General features: G+C 56.6%; 1 protein-coding gene across 2 annotated transcripts in view; it reads left to right on the forward strand.

Annotated features, from left to right (window-relative positions):
• The first annotated feature begins 3,782 nt into the window (after window positions 1-3,782).
• The window catches only part of IL34 (interleukin 34), a 38,844-nt gene continuing 27,056 nt past the window's right edge, over window positions 3,783-15,570 (forward strand). For both annotated transcript variants that reach the window (XM_084644283.1, XM_084644282.1), the window contains exon 1: window positions 3,783-4,059. The gene's annotated coding sequence lies outside the window, so the exon portion shown is untranslated. The remainder of the gene's footprint in view (window positions 4,060-15,570) is intronic.

Here is a 15,570-nt window from a genome sequence, read left to right on the forward strand (position 1 = left end):
GTTTTTATCTGGATGAAAGACATTTGGCTTAAGCTCAGTGTAGCTAAGGCTGAGATAAAGCTTGTGGCAGGAACATGCAAGTGGCTTATGCAGCTCTAGGGCAGGAGGTGCTGCTGAGTGAGAGCTGTGATGCTGGCAGACCAGGTGCCACCTCATGCCAAGGTCCCCATGTCTCAGTGGATCAGGCTGGCTCAGCTGGGGGTTAGTGTTGTTGCAAAAGGTGCTAGAGTTATAAGAACGTGTTCAGACTTTATGGAATGCTGGTGAGCTGCTGCCTGCATTCATTAATCTCACAGCATCTGTATCCCATACTGTATGGTAACATCTGAGCGATTGCATTGTGAGCCTCTGTGACTGTCTCTCTCCTGTCTGGTGATTTACATAAACTAGTGTGAAGGGCTGATCTGCAACAGAAGGTGTTACGTCCTGCCCAATAGGAAAGGCTCATCAACACCAGATGGACTATCGTGGGACGATAAAGAGGACAAAAGATGTTGCTTGCTATGCCCCCTCCACTCTGGTAAAGATGAGTCATGTAAGTGGATTCCTCAGGAGGGAGAAAGGGGCTAAAAATGCCTCATAGAAAGGTACTGGATCTCTATGCTGCTTGGACTCTGAGGGGCAAGGTTTACCAGGCATAAGTTTGTTTTGAGTTTAAACCACTTTTTACCAAAAAATTCCCAGGTTTTACAAAAAGCATTATTAATTTTTTTCTGATTTTCACCCTACTTTTGTATCATTCAAATATATATATATAAAACTTGTTTTATTAGGAAAATACAATAGATGGCATGAGATATATGTATGACAATAATACATTAGTCTGTGGGTATATGCAAAGCTGCCTGGTGAAGAAAGGCTCTGTATTAGTCTAGAAGATACACACAATAAACAAACAGGCACGCAGGCAAGCTCTGAAGTGCGTGCACATCTGGATGTACTGATGAATCTCACGCCCACCCCATACACATTTCAAGCTGTTAGCAGATAATGGGTTAAAGATTTGACACACTAAAATGGGAAGAAAATGAAAATCTGTATCAGAATGCGTTTCAGAACACAAGGAAGCATTCAAAAGTTGAAAAAAAAACAAAAACAGGAGAAAAGGCTGAAGATTGTATGCCCTGCAAATGGTGTAGCCCAATTATTAAATGTAAATATTTATAGGCTAATAGTTCTAAGTCTACAACAGTAATCTGTTTATTCAGAGGAAAAGTTTTATTTGGGGACTGGAGATACTGTTTTCTTAAACTCCGAGGTGGCACTGTGTTCTGAGTTCTGTCTTAGCCCTGCAGCAAACCACACTGATGAACAATATTCAAAGCGTTAAATCTGCCAAATACTTTTTCTTCCTGTCTTTCTGTCCACCAAAATAAACCCTGATATTTACCCAGAAAAAATATTAATAGTTTTTTGCACTGATTTTCACCTGTTTTTGTTGTGGTGGTATACACGGATAAATTCCTGGGGAAAATTACATAAAATAAAAGCTGAAAATGAAAAGCCCTAGACATAAGCAAGAGATCCCCAGTGCTTAGCCTAGGTTAGACCTAAAGCTCCTATAGACCTTATTATAAAAGCTTCTATTACTTTTTGAAACGTAGGATTGGAACTCATTTGTGTGTCTCCAGTTTACCAGTTTTAACTTTATAAATATCTCTTATTTCCTTGTCCTATTCAATAAACAAACCTTTATATAATTTATTATAGGATTGGCCAAAAGTGTTATCTTTAGTGTGAGATCTAAGGTGCAACTGACTGGTCCTTTGGGACTGGAAGAAACCTGAATATTGCTGTGATCCTTGGCATAAGAGACCATCCATCACAGCTATATGCTCACCTGGGTGGCAAGACAGATCGGAGTGCACCAGGGGACTGACTGTGACTCTGTGTTGAGGCCCACGGTGCCTGAGGCTTTTAGAACTCACAACCAATTGAGGGTTTGTGCCCATTCTTAACAGCCTGCCCTGTGGTGGGTACTCATGCTTTGAGTCACTGCAGGCATTTTACAAGGCCAGGGCATGGGCTTCATGTTTAATCTGCATGGGCGGATTACACAGCATAGTCTCTCCTCCTTCCTGTGGCTACCTCTGCTCTGTGGGCTCTCCAGGGACTGGCTAGGGAGGCTGCAGTGGGTGCAGAGCACAGCGGCCCGTCTGCAGTAGGGACCAGACGCGAGGGAATCAGTAACAGTCCATGGTGGTGAGCTTGTACAATGATACTCAGGGCGGGTTCCTGCAGGCGATAGTCCATGGAGCCTGTCCCAGGCTGGTGGGCCTCAATAAATGAAGCAAGGCCAGGGCCCCTGTGCCAGAACAGGAGCTCCAAGTTATAAAGGATCAGGAACTGGTGAGGGAGAGAGACTGGATGTGTCAGAGCAGCCTGGGAGAGTCAGCCAGGAAAAGGGGGAGGTGCCAGGTGCCTGGGAGCCTGGAGAGGGTCCCTGAGGCAGCTGCGGACAGCCCTGTGCAGGCCCTCCCTGGAAAGAGGGAGGAATTAGCCGGAAGCCAGGGGCAGGACTAGCCTGCTCGCTTTCAAGAGCCAAAGCCAGTGGTGGGGTGGAAGGCTGAAAAGGGCTGAGAGGAGCTAGGGGAGGGGCTGGCCAGCTGTCCTTCCTGATCCCAGAGCCAAGGCTGAGAGGGCTGAAGGTTGGGAGCAGCAGAGGGAGATGCCAGCTGGCTCTCAGAGCCAGAGAGGGCTGAAGGCTGGGGAAGAAACAAGGTGAGAGACAGTGGGGCTGATTTGTTGATGGACCATGGGGACTTGTCGCTTTTGTTATGGTTTATGTACATGTGATTTTTATAACAAATGAACCCCACCAGGGCTATATTTAGACCAGGGAAGACTGGTTGAACTATTGCTGGGAACACTTTAGGAGGGAAACTGAGGCAGACGTGCCTCTCCTGACCTGGCCTGCTGCAGGAGCCGGCTCCAGGCAGGGCTGCCATGAAAGAGCCCTTAATCATTGGGGCCTGAGCCACCTCTGCTCCCCTTCCCCCCCAATGAGTGAGGTCATCAGGTTGTCTTCGCTGGCCAGCCTGAGTGTCCATCTAAATCTAAATCAGGGAGTCAGGGTTGCAGGATCCCATAGGGCAAAGGCTGAGAGGGAGAGAAATGGGAAAAACTTGGCTTGGCCAGGAATCTGTGTCCAATATGTGGGATCCCAGGGCCCCATCCCGGGGATGTGGATTCCAGTCCCTGACCCTAGGATGTGATCTGTGATTCAGCTCCCACCAAGAGACCCCCCAGCAACCCAAGTGCCAGCTGTGAGCTCAGCTTTTCTGGCTTGGGGCCGTAGCACTTTACACGTGGACTTTGCTGAGCAAAGCCAGGCCCCAGCTCCCTTATGGGATCCGTGTGGCCGGTCTCCCGCAGGGATCTGCTCGGCGGGATTGGGGCCCAACTGTTCCCGGTGGCAAGAGACTTTGGACAGACAAAAATTCCTGTTCCGGCTCCAAGCAAGCGGCGTTTCCCCGCTGGAGTTACTTGGATGCGGGACCGACTGTTGTAATCATGGCACGTGAGTGGGGGGCTGAATCGCCCCCCAGGCAGCTGGGATGGGGAGAAGGGCCCCTTCCCATGCTGGAGAAGGAGGCCCGGGGCGGGGGCCTTGTTAGTTGCTCGGGGTCAATGCCAGGCGCGTCCAGCCCCTTGCCCGCCAGGGCGCAGGGCGCAGTCTGGAGCGCGGGGGCCCCTTCGCAAGACCCGTCCTGCCACCATTCGGGGCGCTCGGCGGGGCTCGCCCGCGGCTGGAAAGGGAGGCGCCCGGCGCGGGTGCGCCTTGCAGGAGCCGGGGGCGGCTCCCGTGCAACGAGGGCCCGGGCCCGGGGGCAGTGCCTGGGGTTCACGCGCCAGCGCGGGGAAAGCCCCTGATTTCCGGGAATCCACGGGCTCCCGGCACACAGCTGCAGGCGCGGGCCTCCCCCGCCTCCCCGGGCCGCGAGTTCGAGCCCAGCCCGCAGCGGTGGGAGCGGGGCTGGGCGCCGCAGACCGCTCCGGGATCCCTCCGTGCGCGAGGCGCCCCCGGCCGCCGCGAGCCGCCCCCCGCCTGGCCCGGAGGTAACCGGGGGGGGGGGGGCAACTGCACCCGGCGGCTTTTAGCAGCCTGAACAAGTCGGGAAGGGGCTTAGGGTGCCGGGGAGGCAGGGAAGCGCTGGGCAGGGGGCCCGGCCAGCTGGGGGGTCCCGCGCCGCCGACGTGCAAGACCCCCCCCCCCGGTGCTTTCTCCAGCTCTGACGGCTGCTCCCAGGCGTCTCCCCGCCTTGTCCGGATCCTTTCGGGCCCCGATGCTGCGCGGCCGGGCCGAACGCTGCCCCCCCCCCCCCGCCCATCCGGCAGCCCCCTGCCCCCGGGCGGGCTCCCCGGGCGGGGTCGGTTCAGCCGGGGGGCGCCAGGAAGGTCGGATCGCGGACGGGCGCCGGGCTGGGCGCGCCGGCAGCCGGAGCTGCAGGGCACGGGGCTGTGTTGACACGCGCTGGAAAATCCCTCGGCTTGAAAGTGCCCCAGAGCAGAGCGCTTCCAACTTTTCTTCTGGCCGACCCAGCTGAAGAAAATTGTTGATGCCCCCGGCCCAGTGGAGCTGGGGATGAGGAGTTTGGGGTGTGGGAGGGGGCTCTGGGCGGAGGCAGGGGGTCGGAGTGTGGGAGGGGGTCAGCTCTGGGTTGGGGGTACAGGCTGTGGGGCGAGGCTGGGGATGAGGAGTTTGGGGTGTGGGAGGGGGTTGGAGTGTGGGAGGGGTCAGCTCTGGGCTGGGGGTACAGGCTGTGGGGCGAGGCTGGGGATGAGGAGTTTGGGGTGTGGGAGGGGGTTGGAGTGTGGGAGGGGGTCAGCTCTGGGCTGGGGGTACAGGCTGTGGGGTGAGGCTGGGGATGAGGAGTTTGGGGTGTGGGAGGGGGCTCTGGGCGGAGGCAGGGGGTTGGAGTGTGGGAGGGGGTCAGCTCTGGGTTGGGGGTACAGGCTGTGGGGCAAGGCTGGGGATGAGGAGTTTGGGGTGTGGGAGGGGGCTCTGGGCGGAGGCAGGGGGTTGGAGTGTGGGAGGGGGTCAGCTCTGGGCTGGGGGTACAGGCTGTGGGGTGAGGCTGGGGATGAGGAGTTTGAGGTGTGGGAGGGGGCTCTGGGCGGAGGCAGGGGGTTGGAGTGTGGGAGGGGTCAGCTCTGGGCTGGGGGTACAGGCTGTGGGGTGAGGCTGGGGATGAGGAGTTTGGGGTGTGGGAGGGGGCTCTGGGCGGAGGCAGGGGGTCGGAGTGTGGGAGGGGGTCAGCTCTGGGCTGGGGGTACAGGCTGTGGGGTGAGGCTGGGGATGAGGAGTTTGGGGTGTGGGAGGGGGCTTTGGGCGGAGGCAGGGGGTTGGAGTGTGGGAGGGGTCAGCTCTGGGCTGGGGGTACAGGCTGTGGGGCGAGGCTGGAGATGAGGAGTTTGGGGTGTGGGAGGGGGCTCTGGGCGGAGGCAGGGGGTTGGAGTGTGGGAGGGGTCAGCTCTGGGCTGGGGGTACAGGCTGTGGGGTGAGGCTGGGGATGAGGAGTTTGGGGTGTGGGAGGGGGTTCTGGGCGGAGGCAGGGGGTCGGAGTGTGGGAGGGGGTCAGCTCTGGGCTGGGGGTACAGGCTGTGGGGTGAGGCTGGGGATGAGGAGTTTGGGGTGTGGGAGGGGGCTCTGAGCGGAGGCAGGGGGTTGGAGTGTGGGAGGGGGTCAGCTCTGGGTTGGGGGTACAGGCTGTGGGGCAAGGCTGGGGATGAGGAGTTTGGGGTGTGGGAGGGGGCTCTGGGCGGAGGCAGGGGGTTGGAGTGTGGGAGGGGGTCAGCTCTGGGCTGGGGGTACAGGCTGTGGGGCGAGGCTGGGGATGAGGAGTTTGGGGTGTGGGAGGGGGTTGGAGTGTGGGAGGGGTCAGCTCTAGGCTGGGGGTACAGGCTGTGGGGTGAGGCTGGGGATGAGGAGTTTGGGGTGTGGGAGGGGGCTCTGGGCGGAGACAGGGGGTTGGAGTGTGGGAGGGGGTCAGCTCTGGGCTGGGGGTACAGGCTGTGGGGCAAGGCTGGGGATGAGGAGTTTGGGGTGTGGGAGGGGGCTCTGGGCGGAGGCAGGGGGTTGGAGTGTGGGAGGGGGTCAGCTCTGGGCTGGGGGTACAGGCTGTGGGGTGAGGCTGGGGATGAGGAGTTTGGGGTGTGGGAGGGGACTCTGGGTGGAGGCAGGGGGTCGGAGTGTGGGAGGGGGTCAGCTCTGGGCTGGGGGTACAGGCTGTGGGGTGAGGCTGGGGATGAGGAGTTTGGGGTGTGGGAGGGGGCTTTGGGCGGAGGCAGGGGGTCGGAGTGTGGGAGGGGGTCAGCTCTGGGCTGGGGGTGCAGGCTGTGGGGTGAGGCTGGGGATGAGGGGTTTGGGGTGCAGGAGAGGGCTCTGGGTTTGGGGGGAGCTCAGGGCTGGGGCCGGGGTACGGGCTTACCTCGGGTGGCTCTCGTTCGGCGGAGCGGGGGTGCTGAGGCAGGCTTCCCGCCTGTCCTGGCACTGTGGATTGCGCTGTGCCCCGGAAGCAGCCAGCAACAGGTCCAGCTCTTAGGCGGAGGTGCGCAAGTGGCTCTGCGCAGCTCTCGCCTGCAGGCACCCCCCATGCCAGCTCCCATTGCCTGGGAACTGCCAATGGGAGTGCGGAGCCGGTGCTTGGGGCAGGGGCAGCACACGGGGCCCTGTGGTCCCCCCTGCCTAGGAACTGGACCTGCTGCTGGCCGCTTCCGGGATGCAGCGCGGTGTCAGAACAGGTGGGGACTAGCCTGCCTTAGCTGGGAGCACTGCTGCTGGGACTTCTAAGGGCCCGGTTGGCGGTGCTGACCAGTGCCGCTGCGACCCAGTGCCTTCCATTCCCTGACCCACTACTGGGTCGTGACCCACAGTTTGAAAACAACTGCCTCAAAGTGAGTGCTTGGTCTGTGCACAGAGGGACTGCGGCATTCGGAAGCTTAGATGCCATCCCACTGCACCTTGGCCCCTACCCCTCACTCGCTGTGGCGGGCGGAGGGTCATGTTCCCCCTTAGAGGCCAGGTAGCTGATGTGGCTGGCTCTGTGGGTGCTTTTGTGGACAAATGCAGAATGTTTGCAAAAACAACCCCCCCTCCCCCCCCACCCAGTTGTATTTGGGTCAGTGGGCTGGGGGCTCTGCTGGGAAGGCTTAAAAATAGCATGAAAAAGAGATTTAAGACGGAACCTTTTCCAGGAACTCTTCATCACAGAGCAGATTGGATGGTGGTAGGGATGCGGGTTTGGAGACTAACTCGACTGGAGTCCTGTATCCTGTCTTCAGCCCTTTACCCCACAACTTTTCCATCCTTCCGCTTCCCACTGTCTGATTCCCACCCTGATCCTCAATTAGCAAACTGATTGAGAAATCACCCGCCCCCAGCTGACTGCCTTGCCGGCGTGGCTGTGGTGAGGTTAGTGGCAGATGTGTCGGAGCGCCCAGCTGGTGGCAGACATGAGCGTGGATGAATTATTAGCAGTGAGCATGACACATGCTCGAAGAGCACCTCTCATCAGAAATGTTCCTGTGTCTCTCAGCTGTGCACCTGCCAGGGCCGTGTGAAAAATCAGCCGTGCACAAACTGTGGTTGTATCAACCACGTGTCATTTAAATATTAGCATTGGCCTTTGCAAACCGGGCCCATTCATCCATACCAACGCCCTCTCCCGCTTGTATGTGTCTCTGCATCCGCCCACAGCAGCATGCTTGAGTGGAGCCGCGCTTTACCCCCTGGGATCTTACCTCCCAGTTGCACAGGATGGTAGGATGGCCCAGTGACTGGGAGGCTAGCCTGGGATTTGGATTCAATAACCTATTCTGCTACAGACTTCTTGGATAACCAGCCTTGGCCCAGAGATCCCTTGGGACCAACTGGAGAGGGCGTAAGGGGCATATGGCATATAGGGATCCCCTGGGTCTGACGTTTATATGACAATGCGCCGAAGAGTGGCATATGAGGTACACACTTGTTGTCTTAATCGTTGCAAGAGGGATGTATGGATGATCTGTAAGGAGTTAAGTATCTATTCTGAAAACTATGCTCTTAAGGTATGTGAGTTAAGACAGGTCGCCTGGAGGTAATTGACAGGTTCTGTTCAGGTAGGGGGCAGGAGACGCTTATCTCCCTTGCTGACCATTATGATGTGTGGCTTACAATGTAAAGCTTGTTGCATAGGGAGCCAGCAGCTTTATTGCAAAGTCAACAAGAGATCACAAAATCTACAGGAAGGAGCACACCACAGGCAGGTGGCCATTTCGGGCTAAGATCAAATAATTAGTCTGGGTCAGAAAAATGCAGAGAGACCCCCGGGATCCTTCACCAAGGAGACAAGCTGCCAGCTGGCATATGAATGGATGGTCGCAGCTGGTCTGGTTAACACTGGGAGAAAGACTTAGGGTGAGAGAACCTTTATGAGACAGGACCGTGTTGGGAGTTAAGTCTAGCTGCTAAAAGGTCTATTATGATTTGGCGTTAGACGTAACCAGTTGTTTCTGATACTTTCTACCTACTTCCTAGTACTCCAATCTCTGTTAAATAAACTTATTCTGGTTTTCACTCTTACCTGATCTAAGGGGTGTGTGTTTGGCGAAGCTGTGATCTCAGGTGTCATGAGTCAGTGGGGTTACTATTCTTTGCGGAACTGCGAGCCTGGTAATTCTGACAGTCCAGTGGAGCAGGGGCTGGATGTTCAGAGGGTGTGGCGTTTGGGCCTGCCTATCGCTAACCTCCAGAGGGACAGGGGAGCCAGTGTGGGCTGAGAGGGAAGGGCTTGTGCTGCCCGTGGTTGGCAGAGCCTGGGAGCCAACCCATGGCAGGCACAGACAAGGCTTCCTCATGGTAAGGTGCTGCACAGCTGTGGGTACTCTGGCCACTTCATCTGTCTGCTGCAGATCCCCTCTGTAACCTATGGGATTATTGCCCTGCCCGCCAGGGGTGCCTGAGCTGAACACACTGGTGATGGAGAGATACTACACGAACAAGGGCAAGCGGAGCACCACAGAGAGGGAGAGCCTGGCACAACTGCTGTGCCCAGGGTAGAGAGAGAGAACCAGGGCATCCCAAAGCCCGCAGGTCCTGTGCACTGAGGGGCGATTTGGGGAGCTTCATGCCAGTATGCCAGGGCTCCCCCTCTGCGCAAGCTCCGTACATTACAAGTAAGGGCAAAGGCAGCTTAGAGTGGCTCACGGCGGGGTGGACAGATGGCTCCAGGCCAGCTGCTCGAGGGGCATGGCCAGGTTTTCAGGAGGGTTCTGCACCCGCTGCGGCAGCCGAGATGCTGATGCCCAGATCCTGAAAGGTCTTTACAGACCTAATTCCCGTTGACAGGTGCTTTGAAGGAGCCAGGAAATTGGGCTTGTAAAGCATGGGCTGTTGGGAAGTGTGCAGGGTGTGTGTGTGTGTGCGCACACCTGCTCCTAGTGACATAATTTAGCCCCTCAGTTCACCAGCGCAGATGCAGCCAAGGCTGTTTGCTAAATTTATTGCAGCTTGGTTAGGATTTTATCATAGGCTTTGTTTTTTAATGCTCCCTATGAACCCGCTCCGATGCTGTGTAAATCCTTATCACCCCCGACACACACTGTGCCTACCCACAAAGGAGCCACCGCATACTTTCGCAGCAGGAGCTGGAATTTCCTCATGCTGGTAAATGTTGTACCCATATTACTTCCCTTCCTCGCCCCTGGTGGTGTTTGTGCCAAGACTTTCTCTGTCAGTGGACAGGTTTCAGAGTGGTGGCCATGTTAGTCTGTTTTGGCAAAAACAACAAGGAGTCCTTGTGGAGGACTCCTCCTGGTTTCTGTCCGCTGAGTGCAGTGACAGCGTGGAGTCCGCTATTGTTCATGGCTAGGCTTGTTGTTTTACTTTCCCAGCACTGGTACAGGCAATCAATAAACTAATCTAGCTCCTTGATTCAGTGACCCTTATTGCTACGATGCTTAAGGGCCAAAGGGCCATGTGGAACTTGGCAGGCTAGTTAACAAAGAGATTACAATCTGAGAAGGAGAACAGGGCTTTGAGACTTGACTAGGGCTGGCAGAGCTCCCTGTTTAGCCTTGGCGATGTTGGGCTATTCGCTCTCTCAGCAGGGCAGTGAGTTAGCAGTACAGAGAGCCTAGAGACGCAAACACGTTAGGTGCCAGGAGCTGCCTCCAGCCTTGATTAAATATCAACCGTGCAGAGCAATGTGTCAGGGATGGGAGTTATGCGGCAGGGGGAGAGGAACACAGGCATTACGGTGGGGTGGGGGAAGGTTTCTTCATTTAATTTACCCTGCTTGTACACTCCTGTGAGTTGCTTTAACTGCTGGTATGTCAGTCCCACCATCTGAGATACCCGTCAGTACTGGATGCAAGGGCAACATCCGTCACCTTACCGATTATCACTGCATTTTCCCTAGAGTCAAATCCAGCTCTTTACAGCTAAATTAAAGACCGAGGCCTGGAATAGGCTTCCTGATCCTAGCCCATAATCCCGGTCCTTTTCTTTTCCAGTCTGTGGTTGGCTGAAGGACACTTCTCCCCCTCTGTTGCTTGATGCCGCAGAGGCAGGAAGCTGGGGGTCGTTGTGGTTATTTCAGACTGCCCCAGGGGATCTCCCTGTGCTGTGCTCATGCGGATTGGGGGGCGCCAGTTTGGGGCTGTCTGGGAAGGTGTTTCATTTGGGAGCGAGGTTCCCTATGCGACGGCAGCTTGGCAGACAGTGTGGGAAGAGCCGGAGGGCATGGGCGCTCTCCGCCAGGTGTCACTTTTGTCTTCAGAGGTTGGAGGAGGTGGCGTGGCTCCGAGTGCTGCTGTCGTGCACAGAATAAATACCAATGAATTCATCTCCCCGCTCTGCAGGGAAACCGGAGCCCAGCTCCGGCCACCACGCCCCAAGGGCAAAGGGTGCCCCGCCCTGAAGGCAATTACTGAGCCCGGCGCGAAACCTGCAGAAGCTAGCCGAAGGCGCAGGGCTAGATCCTCCGCTGGCATCCATCACCAGAGCTCTCTGAAATGAATGGAGCCTCCAGCTGAGGATCTGGCTCCTTCCAGGGCAGGGCTGGATTGAATCCTTCAGCGCAGACTTGCGTACAAAAGCTTCCAGGTTCGCGCCGCACCAGGGTTCTGGGCAAAAGCCGTTTAAAGGCCTTTCCAGCTCAATGTGTTTGACAGTGTGAATGGACAGGGCTGGTCCCCAGAAGGCAGAGTCTGGGGCCGAGGTTTGATGCTGATTGTTCAGTGTTATCTCGCCCAAGAGAAGACCTGCTCCCGGTTGAAAGCCAGGTTTGCAGGCTGGAGTTTGTGTCTGTGTTGGTTGACCAACGAGGGAGAGCGGGCGCAGGGCCACGGAGCGCGGGCAGCTCCGCCAGGGGCGAGGAGAAGAGAGGGCCTCCTTCCGGGGCGCTCAGCTTTCGGAGCGGAACGCTGGGTGCAGCAGTGCGGCCCTCGTGCGGGTGAGCGCTCTGGGCCACACGGGAGCTGCTCCCAGGGGTGAGAGCTCACCGAGGTGCGCACGGGATCCACCGCTGCGACGGGCAGCTGGCACTGAGCAGGCAAAGCAGCTCACCCGAGTTGCAGGATAAAGCCGGCCTCCTCTTTACATTGTCTCGCCCGCCAGCTCTCGCTGCTTTTCCTGCTGCGGGTGCAAGTTACACTTGCCCTCCCTGCACACTGAACAGACGCCGGTTGCTCTGCCTGGCCACGCGTGCCACTGTACACACCACGGCTCTGCTGACCCCCGCCCCGCGGGCATGACTCCAGTCAGACTAGCACCAAGGTGGCCACGTCCATGGAAGAGGCTGTGGCCACCAGTGAATCTAAAATTAGGGCTCAGTTCCTCCGCTCGTATGAGGTTCAGCAGAACCTCCGAGTTCCGGACACCTCGGGGATGGAGGTTGTTCCTAACTCTGAACAAGACGCTGTGGACTTCAGCCATGGGTGGTTTGTGGCTGCGGGGGTGGGTCGGGGCTTCTGACCCTCAGGACATAAGGGCTTCAGGTGGGAGGCTCAGGGCTCTCCATGGCTCTGGTCCTGGTTTCAGCTGGGGGGCGGGGGCGCACTGGGGCTCAGGACTTCAGCTACAGGGGAAGTGTTGATCCTGAAGCTGTCGCTTCCCTGCGCCCACATAGCTAAAGCCCCAAGCCCCCACGCGGCCGAAGTCCGGAGCCCCACAGGCCACCTGCTGGGCCCTGGAGTTTTTATAGTGTGTCGTGGGGGGGCCTCGGAAAGACAAAGATTGAGATCCCTGCAGTACAAGATTTGTGTGGGGTTGTTTTGTTTTGTTTTCCCACCTCTGCTGCTGCCTAATTGGTTACTTCCAGTTCCACATGGTGTCTGGCTGACGAACAGTCTGATGCTCCTATCTTTGAGGTTCCAGGGTAGCGCATTAATGACGCGGACCATCGCGGATGGGTTTATAGCAGGGAGCCCTTGTGCTTCGTGATACGTGGTCGCGGGTTGTGCTGTGGGATCCACCCCGTGCCAAGAACTGTTCTCCACCTCCCCAGGCCTGATCTACCCCCAAGCTTGGACGGAGCTAGCAGAGAGGGTGTTTGAGCCCAGCCTGCGCTGGGGAGCAGCTCCCTTCCCCGAACTGGAGCGAAGGGCCAAATCACACCGGCCGGAGCATCCTCGCAGTGCAAGCCCCTTGGCTTCGAAGCTGATTGAGTCAAGCAGGTGCCGTGGTGGTGTGGGGCCAAGGCCCGAGTGTGGCAAAGTGGGACTGTTCTTAATGTTTCCTCTGAATAGTGTGGGGGTGCCTCAGTTTCCCCTATGCAGTTCTTAAGTATCTATGGGGTGGGGTAAGGGTGTATGATCATTGCAGAGCCCTAGAGGGCAGGTGTGTGCAGGGGTCTGGACACAGAGAATGGCCAACACCCTGTTTTCTGGCAACTGATGGCCTGGGCCCTTCCCCCCTGCAAGGTGAGAGCTAAAGGGTTGGAGAACAAAGGAATCAGGTGACCTCCTGGCCCGGGACAGGGACAAAGCCCAGAGGAGGAGGGGCTGGAGAGAGTTTCAGTTTGGGTCTGGCTGGGGACATGGAGTGAAGTGCAGACGTGGTTGTCTGGCTCACTGCCTCCCTAAAATGGACCCGGCTGAGGGGTCCTGTTCTCTGCACCTACAAGCTCTGTGTTAGACCGTGTTCCTGTCGTCTAATAAACCTTCTGTTTTACTGGCTGGCTGAGAGTCATGTCTGACTGTTGGGGTGCAGGACCCTCTGGCTTCCCCAAGACCCCGCCTGGGCTGACTCGCTGGGGGAAGCGCACGGAGGGGCAGAGGATGCTGAATGCTCCGAGGTCAGACCCAGGAAGGTGGAAGCCGTGTGAGCTGTGTCCTGCAGACAGGCTTCTCCCAGAGAGGAGACTTTCCCAGAGTCCTGCCTGGCTTCATGGGGAGCAGTTCCAGAGCATCGCCTGGGGACTCTGTGACACCGAGTGCCTGTCCTGGAGGCAGTTCCAGGGCGGCGCCTGCAGGGAGGCTGGGGCTGGACAGCCGCTGAGCACGGTCTCGTCAGAACTTTAACGGAGGGTCCATCGGCCCCACATCACCCAGCGAGGCCGTCTCCTCTACCCCTCGTTGCTGGAGGCAGTGATGGGGATTGGGGTAGATCGGTGCTGGGGAGTGGGAGTGGTGAAATCAAGTCCCCTCCCAAAAATGCAGCTTCCTTTGCCCCGGCCCAAGGAGAGGAGGGGAGAACAGAGATGCGCCCCTCCCTCGCCAGGCGGAAAAGCCTCCCGTGCTCTTTGTGTGCCAAAAACTCACGCAGCCTCCCGTACCCCCGGGTGCCAAGCCCCGTCTGTCTTAAGCCCCAGCTTCCTCCCTGATCGTGGCCACCGCACAGTGATGCGGAGCTGGCTCCAATGCCTGCAGGGCCTGGAAACCTTGGGGGCAGCTGGGAACAACCTGAGTTGCTGAGCTGACACAGGTGCTATGGGTCGGGTTGGCTTCGTCTCTTCCTGACTGGTGCAGGCTGGCAGCGTGGCCTTGTGACTGTGCTGTGACCCAGGAGACCTGCCTTCTATTCCTGCCTCTGTACTGGCCCGCTGGGTGACCTTGGGTGAGTCATGTCCCCGTGACTCAGTTTCTCCACCTGTGCAGAAGGGATAATGACACTGACCTCCTTTCTATAGTGCTCCTGAGCTCTGCGGATGAGAAGCACTAGATACGAGCTAGGGATTATGATTCATTTCAGTGGAAAGACCTGTCTGATTGATTCCTCTCGATCTGCGCTGTTTGAAATCAGGTAGCGGTCTAACCACGGCAAGCCATTGCAGGCTGCTCTCCCCAGGCCAGACTGCTCGGCCAGCAGTAGCTGCGAGGCTCTTGCTGTGTTTCCGAGCTTCATTAATGGGAATACAATGTAAAGACAATTATAAGAAAGTTACGGGCAGTAAAATGAATCCAGAGCTGTGATGGGCACCAGCCTGGCTGAGGTGCGTGAGAGTGTTTAAAGTTTACCAGACTAAATAACCCTTTGATTCATCCAGAGCAACACCCAGGAGATTAATAAGACTGGGACTGTTCAGCTTGGAAAAGAGATGACTAAGGGGGATATGATAGAGGTCTATAACATCATGACTGGTGTGGAGAAAGTGAATAGGGAAGTGTTATTTACATCTTCTCATAACACAAGAACCAGGGGTCACCCAATGAAATTAATAGGCAGCAGGTTTAAAAGCAACAAGAGGAAGTATTTCTTCACACAATGCACAGTCAACCTGTGGAACCCCTTGCCAGAGGATGTTGTGAAGGCCAAGACCATAACAGGGTTCAAAAAAGAACTAGATAAGTTCATGGAGGACAGGTCCATCAATGTCCCTAGCCTCTGTTTGCCAGAAGCTGGGAATGGACCACAGGGGATGGATCACTTAATGATGACCTGTTCTGTTCATTCCCTCTGGAGCATCTGGCATGGGCCACTGTTGGTAGACAGGCTACTGGGCTGGATGGACCTTTGGTCTGACCCAGTGCGGCCGTTCGTATGTTCGTACATGCTGCAGTACCTCACTAGCCACGTGCTATTGCTTTTCTCTCTTCTGGCAGCTAGTCAGAGCTCCTGCAGTGATGAACTCTCTGTGCTGTGCTGCCTTATCTCTCATCTGGCACAAAGGGCACAGACTCCTCTTTGCCCAGGACTGAGCCACCTAATAACTAGCTACTATCTCAGCTTTCACATTACATGGAACAAGTTTCAACATCTCAGCTCAGGGACTCCGATCAGTCCCTTGGGATCAATCCTTGCTGCTGTTGGGCCGGATGTGAAACTTGTTTGCCCACAAGAAAATGCCCCGTTACGTGGTTGAAGCCATTGAGCCCGGCGCACGTTTCTGTAGCCCAGGGGCCCTGTCTGAGTAGTTTAAATTGACCAAGTTGTCCCCGTGACAATCTAGACACGTGCAAATGTGTCTGGTTCAGAGTGGTGGTGGATGTGACTTTGCTAGCTCTCGGTCCGACAGGCTATGAGAACTCATGTCATGACTACAGCTTTTTCTAGTAACCAATGGACCGAAGCAGCAAGGCCATTAAAGAACATGGTTGTTTTCAAACAGGTTGTTACCAGTAGGGGGGGATCCCCAGTGGCCAGTCAGG

This window comes from Lepidochelys olivacea, assembly GCF_965140295.1.
Source record: "Lepidochelys olivacea isolate rLepOli2 genome assembly, chromosome: 12".
Lineage (NCBI taxonomy): Eukaryota > Metazoa > Chordata > Testudines > Cheloniidae > Lepidochelys > Lepidochelys olivacea.